The sequence below is a fragment of the Silene latifolia genome, chromosome 3 (assembly GCF_048544455.1).
Source record: "Silene latifolia isolate original U9 population chromosome 3, ASM4854445v1, whole genome shotgun sequence".
Classification (NCBI taxonomy): Eukaryota; Viridiplantae; Streptophyta; class Magnoliopsida; order Caryophyllales; family Caryophyllaceae; genus Silene; species Silene latifolia.
In genome coordinates, this window is record NC_133528.1 from 60,466,735 (window position 1) to 60,477,585 (window position 10,851).

The window sequence follows — 10,851 nt, forward strand, 5'->3', positions numbered from 1 at the left end:
CATTATCCGGAGGTAACATTCATTTACGACTCCCATAGAAATACATTTGTCAAGTTTGCTATGAAACAAATTCAATCCACCAAATTCATATGCCAAGATGCTTTAGAGAAGTTGGGTGTTCTTGAAAAAACAAGAGTCTTTTTCAATGCCATGGGTTTAAAGAAATTGTTTGAAATGAAGGAAGTAACATACCCCTCCCTTGTCTTGGAATTCTTAAGTTCTTTAAAGGTGACAAAAGTTGAGAATAGGGAAAATATTGAGTTTCGTCTAGCTAACACTAGTAGACGCATTACCTTTCCGGAATTGGGCAAAATTTTGGGTCTTAGCGATGAACATAAATTTTATAAGCAATATGGGAAGTATGATCCCGAGCCTCTTTGGGAGGCAATCTCCGGGAAGAAATTTGAAGATTTTAAAGCTTGTCGTGCTCTTTTGGTCCATCATCCGGGCATAAGAATATGGCACAAAGTTGTAGGAAATACCATAATTGCTAGGAAAGACACCAATCATTTCACAGGACTCGATTTTATTCTCCTTGAATCAACTTTGAATATTGGAAGAATTCACACCAAGCCTTACAATTCTTTGAGGCTATTGGTTGATAGATGGCTCCATATAGATAGTGGGAAGAAGGGTCAAACCGTAATTGTTAATGGCGGCCTTGTCACGGTCCTAGCCAAGCACTTTGATCCTAATTTCAATAAGGATAGCAAGTACAAGGCTAAGGATGGTGGCCACCTTATTGATATGTCCACCTTGATTAACAAGTTTAAGTGGGTTGTTCACAATTCCCTTGATACCAAGTATGGGTGGCTTACAAGTGAGGCTCGATCATTCACTTTACCCGCAAAGATTTGCCGTCTTAGTGTCCACCGGACCAACTATTTACTTCCCCTATCCGAAGAAGCCGAGTACATCATTCAACAACAAAAGGGTGATCATGAAACCCCTCCTCTTCCATTGTTATACCACCTTACCCCTATGTTTATGAAGAGTTCAAACCACAAGGAGTTGAAATTGGAAAAGACTATGTAACTCTTCTTATGCAAACCATGCACAAGCAAGCTTATGAAGATCGGAAGAATGCTTATTTGGCTCAATATCCTCCCCTCCTACATCTAGCTAGGCAAGGACTCCTTGATCCATCTTGTCCTTTGCCTAGTTGGGCGGATAGAGAAGCTTTGTTTCCGGGTGCATCTAGGGACGTGGTGGAAGACAATGAGGTTGTTGGAAATGATGAGGAGATTGATGATAATATTGAGGAAGAAGCAAGTGGAGATGAAGAAAGAGATGGTGAAGATGGTGAAGATAATGATGAGGAAGATGATGGTGAAGAAAGCAAAGAAGAAAGTGCCAAGGAAAGTGGCAATGTGACCACTTCTCATGAGGGAAGTGGTGATGATAGTAGCATGATGGAAGACTAGCCTTGGAGACTCCTACTCTCCCATGGTTTGTCTATATCTCTTTGTATTTTATTTCATTTTGATCATTGTTGGTTTAGTCCTAGCAACATCAAAGGACTCACACCTCGGTTCCTTTGAGGTGTTCTTTATTGTTCCCGCTTTTGTAAAATCCAAAATGACAATCTAATTTCATGCATAGCATAGCATGTGCATAAACTCCCCCATGCTTTGACATTAGCAATAGTGTCTTATTTGGTTTGGGGAAGTTAATGCATACGCAACGGGAGGTAATTTAAATTATCCTCTCCGTCATAACAAAAACCATGCATCATGTAGTATAGCTTAGTGTAGAATTGCATTTAATATAGAAATCATGCATCATTCTTGCATAATTTCCATCATTTTGGCCATTGAGGACAATGCCCATATTAGTGTGGGGATGGGAATTCTAACACTTAACTTTTATTCAAAAACCATAAAAATTGAAAAATTTCAAAAATCATAAAAATTTGAAAAATTGAAAAACCAAAAACAAGTTCATTTCCTTTGTATATATTGTTTTGTATATATTGTGTTTGTTTCATCCTTCTTCACATTGATTGACTACGCCACATCCGAGACATGAGGATATTGAAGACCGCATGGTATGATCTTTCCAATCTCCTTTTTCCTCTTTATGTTAATGACTATGTGGCTTTATTTTGATTGATGCGGTAAAACAATGTGAACTTAGGACTTGCATTTAGATTATTTGGCATATTAGTTGGTAGAATCATATGCATTAGGATGTTTATATGTTAGTTGCATCATGGCATGTAGTTGCATGTTAGAAAAATTTTGCGAAACCGTCTACTTTGGAAGCTTGACAAGTGTATATAGGCCCTAGTAGATGCTTTTTCTTCTTAAGACTTTGCTTGTTAGAATACTTGTAAAACACCCTAGGATGTGTCATGCTAGTATCCTTTGACCCATGGTTTAAGGCCTAGTCAAGAGTACCTTGTGGTGTGATAACTCCTTGGCTACCGTTTATTCCAAGGTGACCCTTGAAACCATGCATACTTCCATCATTCATCCATATTCTACCATACATTTTTGTCATCAAAGGGAATGGGCACAAAAAGAAATCAATTTGAGTTCAATGAAATGAAAAGTGAAAGAAAGTTTGCAAAAATGCATCAAATGAAAAGAGGAGCAAAAATAGACTCCTAAAGCTTCAAATACAAGGCACCCTCGTTACTAATTGGGGTGACTTTGAAAATGTTCAAAAAGAAAATGCAAAAAATTGTCAAGCATTGAAATGCCAAAAATCAAAAAGAATGGCAAAGAAAGTATTCTCAAAAAGTCAAAATGCCACAAGAAATTGGGGGGAAAAACAAAAATGAAAGCAAACTCCCAAAATGAAACTCAAATATCTATCGATCCCTTTATCCATCGTATCCATTTTTATGCATGGTAGAGAGGGGACGACCCTTCTTCTTGTCTAGGCAAGAGGGGGAATTCCGCGATCCTCCAGTGTTTCTAACACCATAGGGAGTCTACTCTTGACAAAAGCATTTAACGATTGAGGACAAAGGTACCCTAGCTTGACACCTTTTGGAGGTGATTTATTGGTATCCTTCTAGGCCTAGTAGTTTGAACAAATTGCATCTATGAAGGATTGTGTACCCTTGAATTGCTTCCCTTGTAGATAATTTCCGCCACTTAGATGAGGAAAGTGGCTATTCTTTTTGTAGATGCATCCATTATGTGTTTTTGTGTGCTTAATGTTTGGATGTGTCGCCATTTTGGCAAGACCCACCTTGCCTTGCAAGAAGGCATCCTACCTCATGGTTGTCTTGTTGTGAGTTGAAGGGGCGGAGTGAGACCCGCTAATTGTCTCATATCGGCTATTATTATTAGGTTAGGTTAGTATTGGTCCTAGTCTTTGTCACCTCTTTACTCGGGACGAGCAAAGGTTCGGTTTGGGGATATTTGATGCGACCATAATTGGCGCATATTTAGCCCCGAATTACCATTGTTTCCATGCTTTTTAGTGCCTATTTGGGTCATTTCTTATCTTTAGTTCTTTGTTTTGCATATTCTTTGAGATTTTGATCCCTTGGTAGGAAAGGAGTAAGAATCTTGCATTTTCATGGCAAAACAAGGCTAAATTGATCATATTCAATGACCAAGCATCAAGGAGAGACAAGACTAGAAGGCCTTTGTACATAGCATAGTAGAAGAGCATTGTTGAGAAAAGGATCCTTGAGTCCCCAAGGAAATCCCCAAGGAATTCATGAAGAAAAGGGAAGAAAAAGAAGAAGGAAAGTTCTTTGAACTACAATCCGAACGGATTGTAGAGAATTCGTCCGTCCTCGCCCGATCCGAGCGTCTTCACCAGAATCCGCTCGGATTCCCCATGCCCAGTCCGAGCGTCTTGTTCCTTGATCCGCTCGGATCGTCCACCTCAGATCCGGCCGTCCCGACTCCCAGCCGCACGGATCACAGCACAGCACAGTTTCGTTCTTCAAGCTACGAAATGGAGAAGCCCTTCTCTCGGATAATCCCGGAGGCTCCTTGCTCAACTTAAAAGTGTAATTACTAGTTTAGCCCTTAGTTAACCCTAATGCATCCTCCCTAATTTTCACTATAAATACCCCATTAGTCTAATTAGAGGAGAATGTTCTTCTTATCAATATTTAGGGTAGTTAATATCAATCAAATCTCTCTTCAATATTGTAATCAAGTATTAATCAAGTTTTAATCCAAGTTTTAGTTCTTAAATCTCTCTCTTGTTCTTACTTTATTTTGGGTAATTGAAGATTATTTGGGTTATTATTGGGAGATTGACAACCTCTCAATCTAGGATTCAAGTACTTCTATTATTCTTGCTTTATTATTGGAATCATTAGTAGGTATAATCTCTTAATCCCTTTTTAATTATTGCTAATTACTTTCATTTATTCATCATGTTTTATTATGTTAGTATGATTGACAACCTTTCTAGCATGATCAATATGATAATGAGTGAGTAGTCTCTTAGCTAGGGTTTAATGGGTGATTAGGGGAAACCAACATGGGGAATGATTCATGCTTAAATTAATATGCTTTCATATCTTATTTGCTTGCTTGTTTTGATCTTAATACATGCACATGTTATATTTGATGAAATGCTAAGCCTATGAATCCTTGCATTTACTATCATCTTCTATCCTTTCAACTTGACTTGTAAGACATAACCCAACTCGAGTCTTGTTAGACCATGCATGTGTTAAGTAGGGAAGATTAAGTCGACTTGTAGGTGTTGTACAATCCAAGAGATTCGGCCCCGGGACCCAAACTTTCCTAGGATTGTAAGATATAACCCAACTCGATCCATCACAACAATAATTGCTTGCTTATAATTTGAGAACATGTTTGTATGATCATATCCCATGATTCCCCTATGAACCCATGACACCCTAGTGCTTTTAATCAATTGTTTACACCCTCATTTTATTTATCTTGTTAGTTTATTTTCATTGCTATCTTAGTTTAGTAACCTTCTACATCAACCCAATTTGTGACACCCCTAGACACCACTAGTTACAATAGAATCTTCATTTCAATACCCGTCCCTTGGGATCCGACCTTTACTTGCCTCTTTACTAATTGTAGAGTTGTTTGTGAAGTATAAATTGTGTTTTGTATCGACCATTGACCAACGACCACATATGCTTAATTGTGAACACCAAATGGCTCCGACCAAAAATGGCGCGTTCGTTGCGGGGACGGTGTTTAATTGATTTAAGATTTCTTTTATTGTTTTTAGTTGTGTCTTTTTCACCTTGGGAAGTAAAACTCCTCAAGGTTTGTTCTAATTGTTTTTGAGTTGTTTGATATTTTGCATGTCTAGAAGGATACAAAGAGATTTGTTACCTTTTGACCGTGAAATCGAAAGAACCTTGACGAATAATAGGAGACTTGTTAGGAGGAATTTGGGAGGTGTTGGTGAAGTTGTTCAACCCACTAGTGAGTTTGTCAATCCTTTCGCAATAGAAGGAGAAGAAAACCCATTAAACAATACCACACAAAATCCACCTACAATGCCTAAATTCTCGTCACACTCTATACCCACCGAGGAGGATCTACCAAATGGTACTCCTACCCCACAACATCTTACCGGAAACTTTATTGCCAAGTCCGCCTTCATTCAACTAGTTGAGAGGAGCCAATTCGGGGAAATGCCTAGTGAGGACCCTCATTCTCATATGGAAACATTTTGTGATTATTGTGAAGCTATCTCTCAAACGGGCGTGACTCAAGACCAAATAAGATGGGTCTTATTTCCTTTTTCGTTAATCGGCACCGCAAAGCAATGGTTGAAGGGCCTTGATAAGGCCACCCTTGGAATAGATTCTTGGAAGAAGCTAGCTCTAGCTTTCTACAAAAATTTCTACCCACCGGAAAAGACTAATATGCTAAGAGCTCAAATTACGGGTTTTAATCAAAGGGATGAAGAATCTTTGTATGAAGCTTGGGAGCGGTTCAAAGGTATTTGTCGCTCATGTCCTCACCATGGACTTAGCGAATGGTTTTTAGTGCAACAATTTTGGAATGGTTTATATGAAGATTCAAGGAACATTCTCAATATGGGATCAAATGGAATGTTCACCGAAGTTGATGACAATCAAACATGGAACAAGATTGAGGAAATGGCGGTCCATAATTCGCAATATAGTAGGCCTCGCAAGGCTACTAGAGGAGGAAAGTATGAAGTGGACACCGTTACTCAATTGGGTGCTCAACTTAGTGCTCACATTGACACAATCAACTTGAAGTTTGAACAAGCTATGGCTAGACTTGAGGAAAGCTCAAAATCATCAAAGCATCATGTCAATGCCATGACGGCATCCTCATCAATCCCAAGCGGGATATGTGAGAATTGTGGAACCTTGGGTCATGACTCAAGTGAATGTAGGGGAACAACCGAGCAAGTCAATGCTTTCCAAGCTTACAAAAGTGGTACCCCTTATTCAAATTTTTACAATGAAAACACCAAGTTCCATCCAAATCTCTCATACAAAAGCCAAAATGTCCAAAACCCTCAAACAACATACACTCCACCACCCATGAGAAATCAAAATCAAAGACCCTTTTTCAATCAAAACCAAGGTTACCAAAATCAAAACCCATACAATCACCACAATGACCAAAGTTTTGATGTCCAAAAAGCGGTCCTTCAAATGCAAAAGAATCAACAAGAATTTTTCACCCAAATGCAAAAAGATAGCCAAGCAAAAGACACCACCATCAACAACATTCTAGCTCACACCAAGATGTTGGAAACACAATTGACCCAACTAGCATCTTCGAGCTCACAAAGACAAAAGGGGCAATTACCACCTCAAGGTAATCCCCTAGACATGAAACGGTTAGTGCCATTCACTTGAGAAGTGGTACAAGATATGAAGCACCGAAGGAGCAAGTTGAGGATGAAGTTGTGAGAGCTAGTGAGAATGAAGTTGTGGTGCAAGGTCCCAAAGAAGGGGAATCATCAAAAGAAGAAAGCTCAAAGAAAAATGAAGACAAAGCCAAAGAAAAGGAGCCCATTGTGATTAGACTTCCTTTTCCAAGTCGACAAGCCAAGCCTAAATTTGATGATCAACTTGGAAAGTTCATGGAAATTGTGAAGAACTTAGAAGTCTCAATTCCTTTCACGGAATTAATCAATCACGTTCCGGCCTATGCAAAGTACATGAAAGATATCCTCACAAAGAAGAAGTCGATCCAGAAACTTGAGACTATCGCCTTCACTAAGGTGAGTAGTGCAATACTTCAAGGGAGTTCACCTCCAAAGTTAAAGGATCCGGGAAGCTTCTCAATACCGTGTACCATTGGCGACACAACGATCAACAAAGCCTTATGTGATCTAGGGGCTAGTGTGAGTGTCATGCCGTACTCGGTAAGTAAAAGGTTGGGAATGGGAGAGCTTAAATGTACCAATATCACTCTTCAAATGGCCGATAGATCGACGAAGACACCATTAGGGATATGGGAAGATGTCCCCGTGCGAATTGGGAAGTTTTTCATCCCGGTAGACTTTGTCATTGTTGATATGGAGGAAGATTCCAACATTCCAATCATCTTAGGAAGACCTTTCCTACACACCACGGGTGCGGTGATTGATGTGAAACATGGAGAGCTCACTCTAGAAGTGGGAGATGAAAGCATAACTTTTAATCTTGACAAGACCATGAGAGCTCCTCGTTTGCATGAGCCATGTTTCATGATTGATCATTATAGCTAGGAAAGATGAGAAGAAGAAATCGGAACTCCAATGGAGGAAGAAAGTTGAAGATGCTCCATTCAAAGAGCAAGTGAATTGTGACAAGGAGAGCTTGCAAAGCTCATCAAAATCAACCAAGGAAGAAGATGATGGCCTCATTGGCCAAAAGAAGAAATTGGGAGAGTTGTCTCCATCCAAGCAAGAGATTTTCAATGATCAACTCAATGAAGTTTGTGGTCTTTGGGACGACGAATTTGAAGGGATCTTTAATCCCTACATTGGGCATGCCATCGATCATGATCAACAACAAGGGCCACGGTCTATTGAGGACCTCTACCATAACAATGAACAAGCTTTTAATTACTTCTTCGAGGTGTTGAGCAACATCAACAACACCTTGAACATGCCTCCTTGACATCTCATCAAGAATGAGAGTTTGGTGGAGTCCTCCCTAAACCACCACTTGTAAATATTTCTAACTCCCTAACTTACATTTCAATTTTCGTATTGCATTTTTGTCATTCTTGGATTTATTTTATTTACTTTGATCAAAATAATTGTCATGAAAAGAGAGAAGTGAGGGAGGGACTAATGATTTTAATTGATGTGTAGTGCTTTACCTTAGTGTGGGGATGGCAATTGCCTAGGCTATTCATGCCTTAGTAGTGCCCCCACAATGAAGAACACAAGATTTGAAAGACAGAAAGAAAGAATGATAAGGGAATGCGTTGGTGCACGGATGGACCTGAATCCGTGTACACAAGGACCAATCCGAGCGGGTTCCTGAGAATCCGCCCGTCTGCAGAGGATCCGAGCGTCCTGCTGAGAAGACGCCCGTCTTACAGAATCCGTCCGTCTTATAGACAATCCGCCCGTCTTGCAGCTGAAGAAAAACAAAGAAAAATCTCTGGACAAGAATCCGTCCGTCCTGCAAGAAATCCGCCCGTCTTACCTCAGTAGAATCCGAGCGGATTGCCCAGAATCCGCCCATCTCTAGGCGGGATTTTTGAAAATTTGAAGCTGAAGAATCCGAGCGGATTGCGCCTAATCCGCACGGATTGCCCCTGCGTCCTAATATTGTCGAGTTCTTTAAATACCCACCCCATCTTCATTCATTCATTCATTCACTCATAAACACTACCCATAACATCAAAACCCTCATCCTCTCCATCTCAAAAACAAAAACCCTCAACAAAACTCACCAAAATCAAATCAAACCATCTTTCAAATAACAAATCAATCACTCCATCTTCATTAACAATCAAAACCAAGCACAAAATCTTCACCTTTGAATTGATTTTTGTTCTCATAAAGGCAAAGCCTTTCACTTTCAAAATCGATTTGTGCATTCTACAAATTGAAGATTTTTGATCTTTTTCTTGGTTAGCTCATCAAATGGCAAGAACAAAGGGAGCAACAAAAGCAAAGGCAAAGGCAACAAAGGCACCAAAGACTACATCTCTCTCTCAAAGGCAAAAAGCTCTACAAATGAAGAAGGCTTTGGCAATGGTGGTATCAACACCAAGCTTGGAAGTGCAACCACCTCAACAAATTCCTATGGAAGCATCACCCTCTACTCCGGTAATTAATCAACTCTTGCATTATCCGGAGGTAACATTCATTTCCGACTCCCATAGAAATACATTTGTCAAGTTTGCTATGAAACAAATTCAATCCACCAAATTCATATGCCAAGATGCTTTAGAGAAGTTGGGTGTTCTTGAACAAACAAGAGTCTTTTTCAATGCCATGGGTTTAAAGAAATTGTTTGAAATGAAGGAAGTAACATACCCCTCCCTTGTCTTGGAATTCTTAAGTTCTTTAAAGGTGACAAAAGTTGAGAATAGGGAAAATATTGAGTTTCGTCTAGCTAACACTAGTAGACGCATTACCTTCCTCCGGAATTGGGCAAAATTTTGGGTCTTAGCGATGAACATAAATTTTATAAGCAATATGGGAAGTATGATCCCGAGCCTCTTTGGGAGGCAATCTCCGGGAAGAAATTTGAAGATTTTAAAGCTTGTCGTGCTCTTTTGGTCCATCATCCGGGCATAAGAATATGGCACAAAGTTGTAGGAAATACCATAATTGCTAGGAAAGACACCAATCATTTCACCGGACTCGATTTTATTCTCCTTGAATCAACTTTGAATATTGGAAGAATTCACACCAAGCCTTACAATTCTTTGAGGCTATTGGTTGATAGATGGCTCCATATAGATAGTGGGAAGAAGGGTCAAACCGTAATTGTTAATGGCGGCCTTGTCACGGTCCTAGCCAAGCACTTTGATCCTAATTTCAATAAGGATAGCAAGTACAAGGCTAAGGATGGTGGCCACCTTATTGATATGTCCACCTTGATTAACAAGTTTAAGTGGGTTGTTCACAATTCCCTTGATACCAAGTATGGGTGTCTTACAAGTGAGGCTCGATCATTCACTTTACCCGCAAAGATTTGCCGTCTTAGTGTCCACCGGACCAACTATTTACTTCCCCTATCCGAAGAAGCCGAGTACATCATTCAACAACAAAAGGGTGATCATGAAACCCCCTCCTCTTCCATTGTTATACCACCTTACCCCTATGTTTATGAAGAGTTCAAACCACAAGGAGTTGAAATTGGAAAAGACTATGTAACTCTTCTTATGCAAACCATGCACAAGCAAGCTTATGAAGATCGGAAGAATGCTTATTTGGCTCAATATCCTCCCCTCCTACATCTAGCTAGGCAAGGACTCCTTGATCCATCTTGTCCTTTGCCTAGTTGGGCGGATAGAGAAGCTTTGTTTCCGGGTGCATCTAGGGACGTGGTGGAAGACAATGAGGTTGTTGGAAATGATGAGGAGATTGATGATAATATTGAGGAAGAAGCAAGTGGAGATGAAGAAAGAGATGGTGAAGATGGTGAAGATAATGATGAGGAAGATGATGGTGAAGAAAGCAAAGAAGAAAGTGCCAAGGAAAGTGGCAATGTGACCACTTCTCATGAGGGAAGTGGTGATGATAGTAGCATGATGGAAGACTAGCCTTGGAGACTCCTACTCTCCCACGGTTTGTCTATATCTCTTTGTATTTTATTTCATTTTGATCATTGTTGGTTTAGTCCTAGCAACATCAAAGGACTCACACCTCGGTTCCTTTGAGGTGTTCTTTATTGTTCCCACTTTTGTAAAATCCAAAATGACAATCTAATTTCATGCA

The 10,851-nt window shown here is 39.8% G+C and overlaps 1 non-coding gene across 1 annotated transcript; it reads right to left on the minus strand.

Annotated features, from left to right (window-relative positions):
* Nucleotides 1–5,839: 5,839 nt before the first annotated feature.
* Nucleotides 5,840–5,946, minus strand: LOC141650552 (small nucleolar RNA R71). The gene has a single exon (XR_012546577.1). It is a non-coding gene; the product is annotated as a small nucleolar RNA R71 (small nucleolar RNA).
* Between the last annotated feature and the right edge of the window lie 4,905 nt (nt 5,947–10,851).